This window comes from Acinonyx jubatus, chromosome C1, assembly GCF_027475565.1.
Source record: "Acinonyx jubatus isolate Ajub_Pintada_27869175 chromosome C1, VMU_Ajub_asm_v1.0, whole genome shotgun sequence".
Taxonomy (NCBI): Eukaryota; Metazoa; Chordata; class Mammalia; order Carnivora; family Felidae; genus Acinonyx; species Acinonyx jubatus.
Genome location: NC_069381.1, coordinates 66,679,615 through 66,700,347, shown reverse-complemented (window position 1 = coordinate 66,700,347; position 20,733 = coordinate 66,679,615).

Sequence of the window (20,733 nt, the reverse complement as noted above, 5' to 3'; positions counted from 1 at the left end):
ATGAATCAGGTAGAGGCCCCCCCCCCAAAAAAAAGATATATGCAATCTTAATATAAGTATGTTAGTTCCCAAAGGCTATTAAGTAAGATGTGTGTCTTCTTCCAATGGCTCCCAGTGGTTTTTAATAATGAAAGCTTATATTTAAAGGCTTCTATCTTTTCTATACCTCTTTGAGGTGTTTGGAAATATTCATGGCTTAAAAGTTCTCAGTTATATCTTATTAAACACTTTTATCTCTTTTTTCTCATCTTCTATAGCCATGGTTATAATCTACAATTTGTTCTATAATTGAAACGTAACCAATTCCATTTGTAAAAATGGTTCTTAGAGAAAAAATGAGGTGTTTTCTCCTCATGTTTCTATATTTTGTATAATGGTAGCATCTGATCCAAATTATGGTCAGATAAATGCACACAGCTATGCAAATTTTCAGTTTGCAATTTTTCAAAAGGCTATAGTCATGGGATGTTAATGCATTTTTAATTGTCCTAGCATTGCTGAAAACGTAGCCAAAATTAGCAAGTTACAAATAATAGCTTTGCTGTAACTCATGAAAATAGTTACATAAATAAAAAAAAAATGTGGTGAGGAAGCATATCTGGACATGTACAAAATATTCCAATGATAATATAGTATTGATTTTTACTCTATAATAAACATTCCTTTATTTTTGCTCATATTGACTTCATTGAACATATTCAATGAGGGCAAAAAAACCCCACGAACTTGGAACTTGGAACTTTTTATCTGGAAATTAATTGCCTTGCACTATCATAGAGATAAGTGAAGAATGTTCTAGATTTGATTCAATACAGCCAAGTTATTGAACTTTTAATTTAATTGGGCTGTTATTTAGAAGGGACTAATTTAAATGTCAGTCTCTAAGGGAAGGCCTTACCGAATACAAGGGTTTTCCCCCATCTTTAAAAATTAATTTTTAATTTTTTAAAAGTTAAAGTATGATTTATGTAAGTGGTAGTGGTAAAATTTTTATTGTACAGTTATGCAAGTTTCAGCAAATGCGTATGGGTGTGTAACATCGTTAAGATGACAGATCTGGAACACTTTCATTACACCACAAATTTTCCTCAAGTCACTTTGTACTTACCCACTACTCTTACTCTCAGCCCCAAGAGACACTAATTTGGGATCTGTCAGTTTAGTTTTTCTAGCTGGCATTATAAATGGAATTATCGGGGCGCCTGGGTGGCCCACTCGGTAAAGCATCCGACTTGGGCTCAGGTCATGATCTCACAGTTCTTCATGAGTTGGAGCCCCGCGTCAGGCTCTGTGCTGACAGCTCGGAGACTGGAGCCTGCTTCAGATTCTGTGTCTCCCTCTCTCTCTCTCTGTCTGCCCTTTCCCTGCTCACACTTTGCCTCTCCTCTCAAAAATAAAAATGAACACTTAAAAAAATAGAAAAATAAATGGATTTACTATGCTATTATATAGCATTTGGAGTCTTACTTCTTTCATAATGCATCATGCATTTTTTTATTATCATCGCTGTTGTGTGTACCAGTAGTTCATTCCTCTTTATTGCTGAGTAGCATTCCATTTTATGGATGTTTGTTCAACCATTCCCCAGTGGAGGGACTGTTAGGTTGTTTCCCAGTAGGGACAGTTATAAATAAAGCTGCTCTAAATATTCAAATAGAGGTCTTTGTGGGAACATAGGTTTGAATTTTTCTATTTATATACGTGGGAGAAAGGTTGTAGGGTCATATGGTAAGTGTATGTTTAAGAGACAGCCAAGCTGTTTGCAAAGTGGCTGTGCAGTCTGTCATTTTATTCAAGTGATGTGTGAAAGTTCCAGTTGCTCTGCTCTTTGCCAGTTCTTGGTATTGTCAGATAGGTCTGTTGTGGTGTCTGGCTGTAGTTTTAATTTATAATTCCCTAATGGCTAATGGTGTTGGACATCTTTTCATATGATGATTTGTCATGCTTTTGTGGAATGTGCTTACATCTTTTATCTTTTTTCCTTCTTCCTTTTTCTGTTTTGGTTGTTAGTTTTCTTATTGAATTTTAGACTTTATATATACACACACACATATGTATATGTATGTATATATATGTATATGTATGTATATATACTCTGGATATACATGCTTTATGTTATGTATTTTGAATATATTTTCTCCCAGTCTGTCACTTTTAATTTTCTTAACTGTGTCTTTCAAAGAGCAAATATGTCCTTAATATTGATGAAGTCCAAGTTATTACTTTTCTTTTTGTTTTACAATTCATCCTTTGGTGTGGTGCCCTATAAATTTCACCCAACCCAGGCTCACAATGATTTTCTCTTGTGTTTTCTTCCAGATGTTTTATATTTTACGTATTGCATTTAGGTCTGTGATGGATTCTGAATTAATTCTTTTGCGTGGTGAGATAAGAATAACAATTCACTCTTGTACCTGTGGACATATACTTGTTCTATCATCATTTATTGAAAAGACCGTTCCTTCCTCATTGAATTGCCATTGTACCTTTGTAAAACATCAGTTGACCATTTTTGTGTGGGTTTATTTATAGATTCCCAGTTTTGTTCCATGATTTGTGTGTCCATCATTGGTTCAAAAACATACGGTCTTGATTCCCACAGTTTTATAATAAGGCCTGAATTTAGGCAGTGTGAGTCTTTCAACTCTGCTCTTCCCTTTTGGTTATTCTAGATCCTTTGCATGTTCATATACATTTTAGAATCAGCTTATTAATTTCTACACACAAAAACCTGTTTGAATTTGCATCAGAATTTTATTAAGTCTATAGAATGGTTTACAAAGAATTGACAATAATATGGAATCTTCCAATCCATGAGCATAGTAAATTTTTCCATTAGTTGAGGTCCTTTTTATTTGTTTAATCCATATTTTATAGTTTCCAGCAGATAGGTCTTACATATATTTTATGAGATTTATGTACAAGTATGTCTTGTATTTTGTTTCTATTATAAATAATCCTTTAAAATTTTGAATTCATAATTTTCTTTTACATTGATATATAATTTATTTTTATATATCAACCTTGTATGATGTGACCCTGCTACACTTACTATTCTACTATATTCCTATTGTTTTTTTTTTTTTTTGTAGATTCCTTAGGATTTTCTACATAGACAGTCTTGCTTTCCAATCTGTGTACATCCTATTTCTTGTTGCTTTCTTGAACTAAATGCAGCCTCTGATAAAATGTTGAATAAGAATGGTAAAGTGAAACTCCTTGCTTTATTTCTGATCTTATATCATTCAGCAGTAAGTATGATGCCAACTGTAGGTATTTTGTAGATCAATTTCATTGACTTGGAATGTTTCCTTCTCTTCCTAGTTTACTACTAAGACTTTTTATCATGAGTGGATGCTGAGATTTGTGAAGTGCTTTTTTTATTATTGCATATATTGAAATGAATGTATAATTTACTTTATTCTTTTGTCAATATGGTGAATTATACTGATTGCTTTACTATATTAAATGAATCTTGCATTCCTAGAGTAAACTGTATTTTGTAAGGATATATTATCCTTTTTATGTATTGTTGAATTCATTTTGCTAGTATTTTGTTGAGAATATACCTTCCTAAGTTTATGAGGGATATAGGACCTTAGGGTTTTGTTTGTTTGTTTGTTTGTTTTTAATGTATTTAATCCTTAATGTCCTTGGTTTTTGTATCAATAGTGCTGACCCATGCAATGACTTAGAAAGTATTACGTTTTCTTTAATAATCTGGAAGAATTGGTATGAAATCAAATTATTTCATCCTGAAATGTCTGATAGAATTCACCTGCAAAGTTACATGCCCCTGGGTTTTTATTTTTTGTAATGTTTTTAATTGTAAATACAATTTCTTTAATACATATAGAAATATTTAGATTTTACATTTCTTCTAAAGTGAGCTTTACCAGCTTCTGTCTTTCAAGGAATTTGCCTATTCATCTATCAACTTTATGAGTATACAACTAGTGTGGAATTTTACTGCTATCTTTTTTATGTTTGTAGGGTCTGTACTAGAGTGATATCTGCTCTTTCTAAAATTGGGAGCCTCTCTTTCTCTCTTTCATTCTCTCTTTCCTTTCTCTCGCTGTTTCTCCTCTCTCACATACCCAAACACACATGCACACTTTTTATCTTTTTGATAAGTCTGGCTAGAAGCTTATCAACTGTATTAATCTTCACCAAAAGCCAGCTTTTCATTTTTTTAATTTTACTGATTATTTTTCTGTTAATTTTACTAATTTTTGGTTGTTTTTTCTTTCTGCTTTCTTTGGGTTTAACTTACTCTCTTTTTCCTAATTCTATAAGCTTAGATAATTCACTTTCAATCTATCTTCTTTTTTAATATAAGCATATAATCCTATAAATTTCCTTCTTAATACTGCTTTAGCAGGAGCCCCCAATTTTTCATATATATTTATTCAGTTAAACATATTCTCTGATTTCACTTTTAATTTTCTCTCCAACCATGGGTTGTTCAGATATGTGTTGTTTAATTTCCAAGAATGTGGAGACTCTGCAGATACCTTTTTCATATTGATATCTAGTTTATTTTGTCATGGGCTAAGAACACATAGGGTATAATTCTTTCAAATTTATTAAAGTTTGTTTTATGTTCCAAATATGCCCTATTTTGGTAAAAGTTACATGCATGATTGAAAAATTGTTTTGTAGTTTGGTGGAATGTTTCATAAATCACAACTAGGTCAAATTATATTATTTTCAGGTCCACAGTGATTTCTATCTGCAGTTTTATCATTTACTGAAATAAGCATGAAAAATTCTCCAACTGTAATTATAGATTTGCCTGTTTCCTATTTTAGCTCTACCAATGTTCATTCATCTAATTGGAAGTTCTGTTGGTAGGTACATACTTCTTTAGGATTGTTATCAAGTCCTTGTGAACTGATGCCTTTGTCATTATTCAGTTTCCCTATGTATCATTTGCAATATTCCTGATTCTGAAGTCTACATTTTCTTCTGTCTTTTTTAATGTGTATTTATTGAGCGGGGGGGGGGGGGGGGGAGAGAGAGAGGGAGGGAGAAGGGGGGTTGGCGGGGGGGGGTGCAGAGTGAAAGAGAGTCCCTAGCAGTCTCCATACTTAGCAAGGAGCCCAAAGCAGGGCTCAATCTCACAACCCTGAGATCATGACTTGAGCTGAAATCAAGAGTCAGATGGTTAACCCAAGCCACCCAGGTACCCCTGAAGTCTACATTATAGCCACTTGAGCTTAATTTTGGAAATAATACCTTTTTCCTCTTCTTTCCTCTAAACTATCAAAGTTTTTCTCTTTTGCATGTTTTGCATTGTTTTGGCTTTTAGGACAGCTTATGGGTGGGCCTTGCTTTGTTTTGCACTTGGACCATCTGTCTTTTAAAATGTGTATTTAGACCACTTACATTTATTGATGCTGATATGATTAAAGCCTATATCTTGTTTATTTCTAATTGTTCCATATATTTTTGCTTCTTTTTAAAACTTTTCTTGCCATTAAGTGAATAATTTTGGATTATGTATTTTTTACAAATCCATTTTATTTCCACTCTTGACTCATTATGTATACCCGATATTAAAAAAAAAAAATGATTATTGTCCCAGACTTCACCATTTGTGTCTTTTTGTTTGTTTGTTTGTTTGTTTTTCCCTTAGTAATCTCTACACCCAATTTGGGCTCAAACTCTCGACCTTGAGATCAAGACTAACATGTTCTTCTGACAGAGCCAGGCAGGCACCCCCACCATATGCCTCTTTAATCACAATTTGCCTTAAGATAATATTGTACCACTTCCTATATATTCAACATATCATATGACAGTTTCTCTCTGCCATCCATTGTGCTACTTTGTCACACATTTTACTTTTATGTATGCTATAAACATGTAGTACATTACAACTATTTTTGTTTTAAGTAGTCAATTATCTGCTAAGCAATTACATGACAAATTATATATTTATCTTTATTTTCAACATTCTTGAACTTGTGTAGATACCAGTTTTTGCCTGGTATTTTTTATAGATGAAAAGCTTTCTTTACAATTTGTTGTATTTAGGTCTTTAAGTAAAGTACTCTCTGCTTTTCTGTGTCTGAAAAAAAAGTATTTCTCCTTTATTTTTGAAAGTATCTTCACTGAGTATAGAATTATGGGTTAAGTTTTTTTTTTTTTTAAAGCATTATCCAGATGTCACTTTATTGTCTTGTCAGTGACAAGAATTCTGATGCAAATTTTACTTTTGTTTCCTCTGTATAATTTGTTATGTTTTCTGGTTGCCTTCAAGATTTTCTCTTTATCTTAGATTTTTAACTGTTTGAATAATATATGTGATTTTTAAAAATCATCCTGCTTGTTGTTCTCTGAGCTTCTAGAGACAGTGTTTTTATTTTAAACTTCTTCTACATTATCATCTTTGAATATTTTTTCTGCCCCATTGTTTCACTCTCCTTTTTATATGGATTTATTTGCGTGTATGTTAGATTTATATTTTCCCACTGTCCTTAGCTGCTGTCTACTCTGTTCTTATTATTACTATTATTATTCATTGGCATATCAGTTTAGGTAATTTCACTTGATGTATCTTCAGTTCACTGATTCTTCCCTCACCTATATCACCTACAATGAGACCATCGGAAACATTCTTCACCTCTGTACTGTGAATTTCATCTCTAGCATTTTTATTTTTATTTTTCTTTATAGAATGCCATATGATCATGCATGTTGTCCACTGTTTCCACTGTAACCTTCAACTTATTAACTATATTTAAAATTCCATGTCTGAATCTGGTTTTATTGATTGCTTTGTCTCTTGACCACGTATTATTTGTCTTCCTTCCTATTGTATCTTGTAATTTGAGGATGAAATCCAGTATCTTCTGTAGCATGGTAAAGATTTAGGTAAATAATAGTGATGCTTGCGAAAGCACACATCCTCTTTTTTCTGAATTGTTCGTGTCAGAGGCTGAATCAGTCTAGTCAGGAGTTGGGCTAGGTTTGATTTGTTGTTGCTGTGGCTTCCCTCAGTGCACCACAGGCTACAAATGCCTCTTAGTTATCTTGTGTTTAGCCTGGAGACTGATCTCCCAGAGAGTTTTCCCATTTTGTTTTTCCTACCCTTATCTTTAGGTCTGAACATTGCACCTAACTTCGGGGAAGGTTTCTCTTTCTGGATGACTTTAAGCAGGATTAGACTGCCATTACTTCTTATATAACATTTACTAGGCTGGTAGAGGTAAGTAGTGGAGGGAATCTTACCATTCTGGTCCAACCCCAATCTTAAAGAAGTGCAATGTCCCTGCTTTTTAGGAAGGAAGACTTTTCAATGATCCTACTCCTCTTCCAGGTAGGGAGATTCATGGTCTGGGTTCATGGTGTATTTCTGTCCCTACTTCAGGAGTAGAGGTTGTTATATATTTTTTTTAATTTTTAAATTTTATTTTTTATTCCTCTTTCCTTAGCTGTACTGGATTTTCACATATATCCTGAGGGTGGTAGTGTTTTCTTATGGCTCCCTTAGAAGCTTTAGGCTTTTGGTCTATGGGAGATATAAGAGAGAAGGGTCCCAGTGGGAATTTGCAATAGCTATTTTTCCCCTCCTCCAGGCTTGCATTGGAAATGAGGTTTTCTCTCTATTCTTGTCCACTAACCAGTTTTTCTTGTGAGCATATAGTGAAGTCTGTGGAAAAGAACCTTCAAGTGGGTGTGAATTCCTCTTGTATCTGTTGCATCCCAAGTTTCTACACTTTCTTGTAAATTATCACACCCAGCCTTTAGCTGAGTCTTAAAGTTTCAGCTGAATTCTTATTATTGGCACCTATGGCAATATGGTGTTTGACATCTGCCACAGGTAAGCAAGCGCTCCCATCCAGTTTTTCCTTAGGGATTCCTGTCCTTCAAGTTTTGGGCTGAGTCTCATGTAGCCTCACGTATCTGGTGAATCCAATAAAAGACATAGTCTCTAAAACTTAACTAGCATTTCTGGGTTAATATTGCGGGAGAAGTGATGCCTTTTCCAGCTTTCTACAATCAAGCCAAAGCCAGTAGTGACAATTGAATGAATTTTGTAACTATGAGTAATATCTAAGTTAGAAATATGAGTGAAGTAACATAAATATGTCAAGACAATTGAAAGAATTGGGTGAATGTAATTAGTTATTTTATTTTGGGTTGTTATTGTGTGTTATGTGTGTTTCTGTGGGTACATGCGAATAAGTACATGAGTATCCATGTTTAAATGTAGGAAGTATTTGGACTTAGGAAATCAGAAAATAATGATATCTTTTTATTATAAAAGAGAGGCAACCTTTCATCTGGCCCACAACGCTCCAGTTTACATACCAGGACAACAATTTCCTTAAAATACAAAAACGGGATTTCAGCGTATTAAACAGTAAACATTTGTAGTTGATGGGAACATGAGCTTTTGGGAAATTTTAAGTGAAAATCACTATGGAAATCCTAATCTTGATAACCATAATGCACCATATACTGATATGTTGAGATGGTTTCTGTGTGTGGACTATTATGTCTTTCCCCATAATTTTTACAAAAGAAGGTCCACTTGGTGGTTCTGAGAAATTCAGTATAAAATTTCCATTAGAGAATATGCATAACATTTTCCAAGATGGGTCTTTGCTTTAAATATTTAACAATATTTTTAAAGGCTGCAAGACTGGAAAAATTAATGCATTTCTATCATAATAATGAAAGATTATATGTTCTGATTATGTTGAAAAGACTGATGACAGGAATGATTTGAGGCACACGTGTTGGGCCTGCTTTCTTGACATGGGTGGTTCTAATAAAAAATATTTAAATCTGAACCTTCTGGTTTTTATACCAGAAATGGAAATATCAGAATTAAATAGCTTGTACTCCCTCCCTCTGTTATATAATACAAGATGTATATAATGGGACACAGCTTGGATTGGAATTTTTGTCTATTAATAAAAACACAACCTCATTATTCAAAGAGAAAATATATGCAATAGCATAAAAGAGAGCTATATTATACAATGAATATATGGACGCTGTGATAAAAAAAATAAAACCTTTTTTTCTCCACTCTTTTAAAAAACTTACTATTGAAGTGCAAACAACACTTAGAAAGGATCATCTATCATGAGTGTACAGCTTGATGAATTTTCACAGCTAAATGGCCTAGTCTAAACAGCTCTGAGATAAAATCCAAAGACAAAGTAAACAAACATATACCCCAGATCATTACCAACACTACAGATGCTTCTTTCTCTTCCTTGCATCCTCTATCTCTGTGAGAGTAACTGTTACCCTGTGTTCTGCATAAATTAGCTTTGTATGCTTTTGTACTTCACATGAATGGAATCTTGGTGTATGTATTCCTTCTGAATTCTTTTGCTCAACGTTACGTATCAGATGTATCCAGAGTCTTCTGTGTAGTTGAAAATCGTCCATTCTCCTTGTAGTATGGCATTTCATTTTGGGAATATAGCATACTTTAATCAACAATAAGAATTTGGGTCATCACAAGTTTGGGGAGATTATGAATGTGGCTATGAGTATTATAATACATATATTTGGCAAACATGTACAATGTATTAGGTAGAAACCTAGGAGTATAATTATTGACTTATCAGGCAGGCATGTTTTTGCTCTGATATCAAGCTCTGATTTCAATTTACATTTTCCTGATACACAGTGAAGATAAATATCTTGACATGTATTTATTGGTAATTTAGATATCCTCTCGTTAAATGTCCTCTTAAATCTTTTGTCCATCTATTGGATAAGCTGTAAATTTTGTTACTGATTTATTAGAGAACTTGATATATTCCAGAAACTATTCCTTTTTCAGTTGTGTATAACAAATATCCTCTCTCATACTGTGAACTTCTTTCCATACTAGAAGGGGTGAATTCTGATAAACAGAAGTTCTTACGTTTAAGATCATCTAATATTTTTTTCTTTTATAATTAGCACTTTTTGTGCCCCTTTTGAGACTATTTGCCTACCTCATATATTTGTTTCTATTTATTTTCCTAATGGTTTTATTGATTTACTTTCACATTTAGATGTGCTATTGATCTGTAGCTGATTTTTGGTTAATTGTAGGGTAGAAATCCAGGTACTTTTTTTTCATATAAAGGAACTAGCACCATTTATTGAAATGACCCTTCCTATCTTCAAGCACTGGGGTTACCTTTGTCATAGCTAGTTGAGTATTTATGTGTGGGTCTATTTTTTAACTCTCTGTTCTATTCAAATGGTAGACATGTCTAATGTTGCATCAGTATTGCATTGGACTTTACAGTGTCACCATGGAGATGGCATCCCTCAAAAGAATTCCTTTTTTTTAGCTTGTGGAGCTTTAGATTGATAATTCTGCCATTTTCATTTCATTTCCCGAAAGTCAGGATCGGCTTGTGAAAAGTTGTTAAACAACATACTAAATGTGAAATGTCAACCCTCACTCTAAACTTTCCCTGTTCAGAGCATCAAATGAAAACTTCATTGGGTTTTATAGTGGCTTTCTGATCTTGGTAGTCCATTGAAGAAGGGAGTTTGAAAGTTGTTGTATACTGTTAATGATTGTCTCCCCATGTCCTGCCTGAAATACCATGATTGTTTATGAAAAGTATCTTTAATAAAGCTGGAGACAGTTTGGCTTGGGGAAAAAAAAACCAAACAAGACAACTTTGTCTTAGCTATTGATGAATGGAGTAAGTTTGTTAGTTATGTCTGACTTCTTCAAGATTGCCTTGTCTTATGCTTAGCAATTTTTATTTCTATCTGGCTCTTGGAATCTAGTTGTCCATTTGCACACATGTATATACACACATCCTTGCTGGTATTTTAATTGTAAACGCATGAAATCTATAGATTAATTTGGGCAGGGTAGACATGTTTATAAATTTGAATTCCCAACCCATAGACCTGTATACCTATTCACTTATATTTTCTTTAATTTCTTTTATGCTCTTTGGAGTTTCTAGTGTAGAGCTATTTCATTTACAGTTTTTGTTAGATTAACTTAAACACTGGATACGTTTTGTTGCTAAGGTTATTAACATTTTAAATTTCAATTTTATCTATGTTGATAACCTATGGAAATACAGTTTATTTGTGTGCTCTCTACACAGCCTTCTTGCTAAAATCATTTATTCTAAAAATGTGTCGATTCTTCTGAATTTTCAATATAAACAATTGTCTTCAGGTGATGCCAGTTTCATTTCTTTTATCTAAAAATGCCATTTCTTTGTCCACTTTTCTCCTTGCCATATTGTTCTGGTTGGTTACAGAATAAATAAAACGTTGAATAGAAGCGAGGATACTTGCATCTTTGTTTCATACCCCAATCTAGGGAGTTTACAGGAATTGAGTGTGATAACTGCAGTTATACTTTCTGTAACCTCCCTTTCTTTTGCTACATATTTTTATTTAATCAGGAGACATTTAAATGTTGAGTGCATCCACTAGTTCAAAGGTGAAAAGAAGAAAGTAGATCAGGAGAAAATGGACAAAGGGATGATAAGGGTTTATTTCACTAGTTTTTATCCTGCCTGTCTAGAGAATAGGAATGTTTAAAGAAAACTGTAAAGCAGAAAAAGTATTCAAAGAGGAGAAGAATTCTGAGTAGTCATTGACATCCTCTCAGAACTGCAGCATTGAGTGTGAAAGCAGGTAACAAAGAAGACTTGATTCTGTGACTTCCCCATATCCAAAACACTTCACTTTTGAAGCAGCATCTATAATTGTTGTTAAAAATTACAATCAAGAAGTTCAATATGCTATACAGAGATGCCATACTTTAAATGGTCGGTGTCTATTATGATGTGAGATCATTCTCTAAATCCCATAATTATATTTATAACCTTACTTTGATACATATCACCATTGAAGCTGTTAAGGCATGTATTACTATCTTGAGATTTTTGTTTCTCTTCTCAAGGTTTAATTAATCCAAAATTGGGATTCCATACATTCATTAGAAAAAGTGCAGTAGTTTTTGGTTGTTGTGGTATGATCCATGGATTAGATTATGGTGTAACCAAAAGATGAGTATTTATTCTTTAATAGAAAATATTTACTGATGTATGTTAGGTCCATAAAAACTGTGATGGTAGACACAAACACAAAGATAAAGCACCTCAGGGAATTACTTATCTGGAGGTTACTTTGTGGCATAGGCATCATAAGGTAATTTCATCATGTTATCAAGGAGTTGTCACAAAGGAGTCAAGCAATGTTGTACTAGTAAATATTTAACAATTGGTTTCCTGGAGACAAAAACCCAAATATGTAGCATCTACTAATTACCATAGTGTAAATACTCATTTCATAGTCAGCTAAAAGATGCCAATGGTTTAACAGCTTGCTCACAAAATTCCTAAAAATTTAAAAGTTGGCTCCTTCAAGTCATATGAATTGGCTTCAGTACATTACTTGATTTAAGGAATAACAAAAAGCCACAAAAGAAGAAGAAGCACTAACTTAGGGCAAGGCCCAAGAATAGTACACAGGCTTTTGTCCCTGGATCTTGTTGTACATTGTATTTTAGAAATACTATGTGATGTAGTAGGAAGTGCTATGGCAGATCTTACAGAAAGAAGCTACATTAGATTTTAAGTAGTTAATATATCCTTACCCAAACTAGGTCTTTTCTTCATGGATTAGATTATATTGAAGATATTTGGGGTATAAAGTTTTAGACTGGAGACTCCATATAAAGTTTTGGACTGGAGACTCCATTATGTCAACTTTATTCATTTTTTAATAAAAGTCCTTTGGGCAGGATTTACATACTAATTCTAGGCTTCAGAGCTGTAACAACTATAAAGTATAACCTGTCCACAGACTTTGCTGAAACAGGTGTATAGTGAGAAATATTTGCTGGCCTAATGGAGAAGTGTTGAAACAAACAAAAACTTTCATTTAATAACTACCTGCTCTGGGTGTGTTATATACAGAATGGCAGGCAAAATGATAAGATTTGCCACTCACATAGGAAATCAGATATGTTGTTTTTTTCATGTCATTTTATATATATATATATATATATATATATATATATATATATATATATGTATGTATATACACACACACACACATACATATACATATATATAGGCAATTGCCATAAAGTACAATGCCAATTAATAGGAAAATAGACTAATAAGGGAAATCATAACCCAGAAGCCTAACACAGGAGGTGGGGTTTAGGAATCAGCTATCTAGTTAATAAACTTTATTCATTCTTTTTTCTAATCTACATTATGGGTTTAGCATATGCTGGGCAAAATGAAAACAGTAATAAAAAAAAAAAACAAATACAGTTCTTGTGGTCATAAATTTAGAGTCCAGTCTTTTGAGGGAGGGAAAACTGAGGCAAAAAATTAAACAAATAAATGTATACGTTCAAAATGTATAAAATATTGTAAAAGAAATATGAAATATGCCTTAGTTGAATGTAAGTAACAGAGTACCTTATCTAATCTGTGGGTCAGAAAAGACTTTTCTAAGAAAGGGTCTTTTGAGTTAATATCAGAAGAATGTGTATGAATTAACTAACTAAAGAATGGTGGTGGGAGCATCCCCAGCATAGATACAAGCACTTGAAGGCTGTGAAGGCAAAAAACAAAAACAAAAACATGTTATTTTAGATGGTCGTTTTGGCAGAAACAAAAGAAACAAGGGAGAAGGAAGGATGAGATGAGATGAGACTTGGAAAGGTGGACAAGGGTTTCTGAGACATATCAACAAACCTAAACTTTACCCCAACAGCTATGAGTAGTTCTTGAAGGATTTGGGAAGGGAAATGATGGGGAAAAAATATTAATCTATGTTCCAGATTTCTAACACAACCTACTGATACCTTTAGGAAAAGAAAGTTTTTTACGTTAGTCAATGGTTGAGTCTGCTCCACTGGAATTTGCTATTTAATGCAGATTTTTGTAGGTTGAGTTTTAAGAGAATCACTGTACCTTACTCTATCATTTCTAAATGGTTCACACTGGGGTGCCTGGGTGGTCAGTCAGTTAAGCATCCGACTTCGGCGCAGGTCATGATCTCACGGCTCCTGAGTGTGAGCCCCGTGTCGTGTTCTGTGCTGACAGTTCAGATCCTCGAATCTGCTTCAGATTCTGTGTCTCCTTCTCTCTCTGCCCCTCCCCTGCTCGTGCTCTGTCTCTCTCCTTCAAAAATAAATAAATATTAAATTAAAAAACTAAAACTAAAAATGTTTCACACTAATATACGTGGTCAAAAAACAGATAAAAAAATGATCTGTTCACCTGAAGTTTGGTTTTACCTTCAAGGCCAGTTTGTAAACACATCTACCACTCTGTTTTTTTGTCTCATTTGTTGGTTTTCCTCTCTAAGAGCTCATGGCTAAGTCCAACAAGAATTACGGCTGCAGATTGAATCACAGCATCTTTGAGTAAAATAAGAGGTTTAAGAGGATTTTGAATGGAGAGAACGTTCTTTGGCCTTATTAGGTGCTTCCTTTAAGCAGATGCGGTCTGCCAGACAGATGGGAAGAGGTGGGAGAAAAGAATCTGTGTCTAGTGCTGATATCTACTGATGTTCACACTGGTATTTTCTGAATTCTTGAGTTCTACGTCTTATAAAGTAGTCATTTGTTCTTTCAGTACTTAGTGCTTACTATATGCCAGATGCTTTATCAGTGAACGAATCAGACAAACACCTCAGTCCTCACTGACTTCAATGATCAAGAGAGGGAAACGTATGATAAACAAGAGGCATTATAAGGAAATACAGACATATTAAAAAATGATAACTTAGTGTGATGAAAGATAGTAATGGAATACGAAGAAAAAAGAACAGAGTAAGGTGACTTGAAAGTGTTAGGAGGGAAGGGTGCGAGGAAGGATAGGAGTGTTAAATAAGTAGTCTTTTTGAAAAGATGAGATATGATCCAGGACTTGAGTGAGGTAAGGGAATGAGCAAAAACAGTGTCCGGAGAAAGAATATTCCGGGAAGAGGGAGCAACTAAAGCAAATGTCCTAAAGCAGAAGCATACTTGGTATTTTCTAGGGCCTTTTAGGCTATTGTAAGGAATCTTGCCTTTACTTTCAGTGTAAGGTGGATCCATTGAAGGGAGGCTTTTTTTGTTTGGTTTGGTTTGGTTTTTTCTTTTTTGTTTTTGTTTGTTTGTTGTTGGTTTTTTCAGTGTTTGTTTCTTAAATGCAACATTCTGGCTATCCTGTTCAGAAGACTTTAGAAAAGTAAGGATAAAGTCAAGGAGAACACTGCAGTAACCCAGTTAAGAGAGAAGAGATGGTAGCCTAGAACAAATGGTTATGATAACTGCTGAAGGAAGAGAGTCTGGATACATTTTGAAAGGAGACCCAGAAGTATTTGTGTTATGGATGTGGCACAAAAAGAGGGGTCAAGGATGACTTTTTGCTGCCCCGCCCCCACACCCAAACAACTGGAAAGTTGCCATTAACTCAGATGAGGATGGCTACTGGTAGAGCAGATTTTGAGAAAAGATTATCAAGACATTAAACATATCAGCAGAGGTATCACGAAGGGCAGTTGAATATATAAGTTTGGAATTTAGAAGGGTCTAATTGGTGGTATTATTTTGGAAGTAATTAACATAAATATTATTTAAAGCCATTAAGCTAAATAATACAGTCACTGAGGGAGGGAGCATAGACGGAAGAGGACAAAATACTGAACTTGGGTCAGTTCAATATTAAGAGGTTGGGGAGAAAATGAGAAAGCAGTAAAGGATGTTGAGAAAGAGTGACCTTAGAGGAAGTTGGAAATCAACAATGTACAGTATCCTGGTATTAAAGTAAATTATTTAAGAAGGTGAGTAATGGGGGCACCTGAGTGACTCAGTTGGTTAAGCAACTGACTCTTGATTTCAGCTTAGGTCATAATCTCACAGTCGTGGGATCAATCCCCGCATTGGTCTCGACGCTGACAGTGCCAAGCCGCTTGGGATTCTCTCTCTCTCTCTCTCTCTCTCTCTCTCTCTCTCTCTCTCTCGCCCTCTCTCTGCCCCTCTCCTGCTTGCATGCGCTCACGCTCTCTCTCTCTCAAAATAAATAACATAAAAAGAAGTGAGCAACAAACTATGTCAACTATTGCTGATGGGCCAATTAAATGACTAAAATGTAACCACTGGATTTAACAATGTGGGTCATGATTGGCCATAACAAGAGGAGCTTCAGGGTAAAAGCCACTTCAGTGGGTTTCAGGGTTAATAGGAGAGTTTCTGGAAAGAGTATTAGAATCACATGGTGTTTTTATATAACAAGAAAAAAAATGAGGTGCCTGGGTGGCTCAGTGGGTTTAGTGTCTGGGTCTTGATTTTGGTTCAGGGAATGATCTCAGACTTTGTGAGTTTCCAGCCCTGCATTGGGGCTCTGCACTGACAGTGTAAAGTCCGTTTGGGATTCTCTCTCTCTGCCTCTCTTCCCTTCCCTGCTGTCTGTCTGTCTGTCTCTCTCTCTCTGTCTCTCTAAATAAATAAACAAACACTAAAAAAATAACTGTGGTAGTAGCTAGAAGGGGAAGGGAGAGCAAAAAAAAGAACATTTTATGACAGGGAAAATAATAGTATATTAATGTGTTGAGAGCAGCAGTACAATAAAAAAGGAAACATTGATGATTTGGAAGAAATGGTAGAGAAGAGCTAGAGAGAAATGCTTGAGCAGGTGAATTGCATAAATGCAGGATTTGGGGAAAGACTGGTTTATATGGAAAAATGGAAATTGATATATGGGTAACAGAAATGGGGGCATATGCTATAGGTACAAGTGCTGCAAATAGTGTTGGCAATCTGTGAACATTCTCTTATGATTGCTATGGTTTTCTTGGTAAGATCAAAGGCCATCAGCTGAAAGGAAAAGGGAGAGAATGTGTGTGGAGTACAAGGAGAGAAGGTTACAAAATAATTCTCAAGAACAGTGAGAAAAGATATAGACTGTGTTCTTTTTTTTTTAATTTTTTTATGTTTATTCATTTTTGAGAGACTGAGAGAGACACAGCATGAGAGTGGAAGGGGCAGAGAGAGAGGGAAACACAGCATCCAAAGCAGGCTCCAGGCTCTGAGCTGTCAGCACAGAGCCCAACACGGGCTCACGAACTGTGAGATCATGACCTGAGCTGAAGTTGGATGCCCAACCAACTGAACCACCCAGGCGCCCCTGATAGAGACTGTGTTCTTATAATGTGCTTGGTCTCAGCCCATGAGAGTCACTGGTAGAAGATCAATGGAAGATCAATCAAGTCACTGGTAGAAGATAGAGAGGTCAGAAATTTTAGTCCCCCAGCTTCCTGCTGCCGGGCTGAAGGTTGACAGAGATCATGCTCCCATTGGGAAGCCGTTCCTATAGATACAGGTCTCCCCAGAATTCAGTAATTGCTTCTTTATCTTACCACTTCCAGCCTAAAGTTGGTGGTAACTTACTACTGCCTGCTAGCTGTGGAGTGCTTCATAATTCCCTGTTGATTTACTTAAAGAAAAAAAAAAAGTCTCTACATTATTTCTTTTTTTTTTAAATATGAAATTTATTGTCAAATTGGTTTCCATACAACACCTAGTGCTCAACCCAACAGGTGCCCTCCTCAGTGCCCATCACCCACTTTCCCCTCCCTCCCACCCCCCACAAACCTTCAATTTGTTCTTAGTATTTAAGAGTCTCTTATGGTTTGCCTCCTTCCCTCTCTGTAACTTTTTTTTCCCTCTTCCCCTCCCCCATGGTCTTCTGTTAAGTTTCTCAGGATCCACATAAGAGTGAAGACCTATGGTATCTGTCTTTCCCTGTATGACTTATTTCACTTAGCATAACACTCTAGTTCCATATACATTGCTACAAAAGGCCATATTTCATTCTTTCATATTGACAAGTAGTATTCCATTGTATATATAAACCACAACTTCTTTATCCATTCATCAGTTGATGGACATTTAGGCTCTTTCCATAATTTGGCTATTGTTGAAAGTGTTGCTATAAACATTGGGGTACAAGTGCCCCTATGCATCAGCACTCCTGTATCCCTTGGGTAACTTCCTAGCAGTGCTATTGCTGGGTCATAGGGTAGATCTATTTTTAATTTTTTGAGGAACCTCCACACTGTTTTCCAGAATGGCTGCACCGGTTTGCATTCCCACCAACAGTGCAAGAGGGTTCCCGTTTCTCCACATCCTCGCCAGCATCTATAGTCTCCTGATTTGTTCATTTTAGCCACGCTGACTGGCGTGAGGTGATATCTCAGTGTGGTTTTGATTTGTATTTCCCTGGTGAGGAGTGACATTGAGCATCTTTTCATGTGTCTTTTGGCCATCTGGATGTCTTCTTTAGAGAAGTGTCTATTCATGTCTTCTGCCCATTTCTTCACTGGATTCTTTGTTTTTTGGTGTGGAGTTTGGTGAGTTCTTCATAGATTTTGGATACTAGCCCTTTGTCTGATAAGTCATTTGCAAATATCTTTTCCCATTCCGTTGGTTGCCTTTTAGTTTTGTTGATTGTTTCCTTTGCAGTGCAAAGAGAAGAAGCTTCATGAGGTCCCAATAGTTCATTTTTGCTTTTAATTCCCTTGCCTTTGGAGATGTGTCCAGTAAGAAATTGCTGTGGCTGAGGTCAGAGAGGTTTTTCACTGCTTTCTCCTCCAGGGTTTTGATGGTTTCCTGTCTCACATTCAGGTCCTTTATCCATTTTGAGTTTATTTTTGTGAATGGTGTAAGAAAGTGGTCTAGTTTCATTCTTCTGCATGTTGCTGTCCAGTTCTCCCAGTACCATTTACCCCAGTAGGGGATGTCATCTGTTTTCTGACTAAAAAAATAACTCGTCCCAGGAGTAGCCCCAGGAAGGAAGCCTTAAAGTTAAGATTCTGAGATTTGGTTGTTTACATATTTTAGAAGCACATGTATACTCTTCTTATAGAGTGGGGATGATAATGGGCCGGTATTGGCATCTCATTTCCAAAAAATGATCATGAGCAAAGAAATGGGAAGAAAGTACCAATGGACAGTGATGCTTGATGATCAAGTGTCTGTGCCACTTAGCTATGGTGAAAATAGGTGTTACAAAGATTATAACATGGGGTAACTCCTCTGAAGGTCCCAGAGACCCAACCAAGAGAAAATGAAAAGCTGATGGCCTCGGATGCTAATCACAGTGTTCAGATGGAAATTTTTTAAAAAGCTGAGAAGCTTGAATTCCCAAACATCCCTACAACGGTCTTGTTAATGGAAGCAGTACCTCTCTACATAAGCTGGAGCAATTGCCTCTCAATGGAATGCTGGTTATGTCAGCTCTAATTCCCAGTCCTCTCGTGGCCTGCAGTTGTAGGAGGAACTAGGTGCCAACATAATTGAAATGGAGAAGTACAAGTGCTAATCTGAAAGGAAGTAGCCTGTTCACTGAAAGAGTTGTAGGATCGTGCCAATTTATATCATAAGGAGTCCGACGAGCATGAGTGAAATACATTCTAGGTTGTGAGACCAAGTAGCATGAAATGCAAGACTAGTATGGGTTGAATATTTTGAAATGAATGTACTTAGCATTCATGATTTGTGTTGGTTTAAGAATGGAAGTAAACATTACTAGTAGGCTAGGATGATGAATTAGAGGCAGGCCTATAATCAGTGAACTTGAGATGCCAGAATTAGCAGGGCACACTCAACAGAAAAGGTGCCCAAAGGCACAAAGAGTGCATGTGTAATCCTCATAACCAATTTCTAGCTTCAACCCTAGGAGGGCCTAGGGTTGAAAAGTGGGGACATGCTTTTCTCCACACCTTAGAAACTCTGGTGACTGAAGATGGTGGTGAGAGGTGATGTAATGGTATCAGGCTCTCCAGTATCCAGGGGACTCAGGAAGTTCTGACATCCTGGAGTAACAGAGGCTTACCTTGTAGCAGAAAGACAGGGACAGAGTGCTGTCCAAGCAGAAATATGTAGCTAGTTGATCACAGGATCTTTAGGAATAAAATAAATGGGGGGACTATTAAGATGCTGTCATAAGTGGGAAAATCCTAGATTAGAAAAGTAGAAGCCAGTTTCAAACTGCTGTAGGGAATCTATGGTTTCCTAAGTTCTAGATCTAAGCCATCTTGCAGAATTCAAGCTACTTGTTTATGGAGGAACCCATGTCTCTTGGAAGAAACATTCTTTAGTGCAGCCACAAGCAAATGTTTCTCCACAGTTTCTCCCAGAGAGACACAGAGCAATTTATGAAAGTATGTACAGGGAAAGAGTAAAACCCAACCCTTGGGTTTTGTGGATACTGGCTCTAGATCCATGTTAACCCTCGGTGACTTGAAATACAGTAGACAGCTTTGGAACCTATAGAGATTATAAAACAAGTAGAGTCTTAGTCCAAGTCCAACTCATGCTGATTGTTTTCCTGGGCCCAAAATAAATAGTGAGAAATAGGTATGTTTAATACATAACAAAATACCTGTGTTAGTTCCTTCATTGGTGAAATGTGTACTATCATGATAGAAACTGCTTATCAGAAGCTACTGGGACATCCCACCTCCTCATAACATACTTAACACAATACTGTGTTCCTAGGAAATTTGAGGAGATTAGTGCCACTATAAAAGTTGAAAAAAGCAGAAGTAACAGTTCCTATTACATTCTCATTTACCTCTTGTTTTTGACTGGTGCAAAAACCAGATAGATAGGTATTAAAACATGACTGGATTTTGCAAATTTAAGAACGAGTCTTGCCAAAAAGAGCTGCAGTTCAGATGTTGTATCCAGTAGCTGGCACTAGCATGTAACCTTAG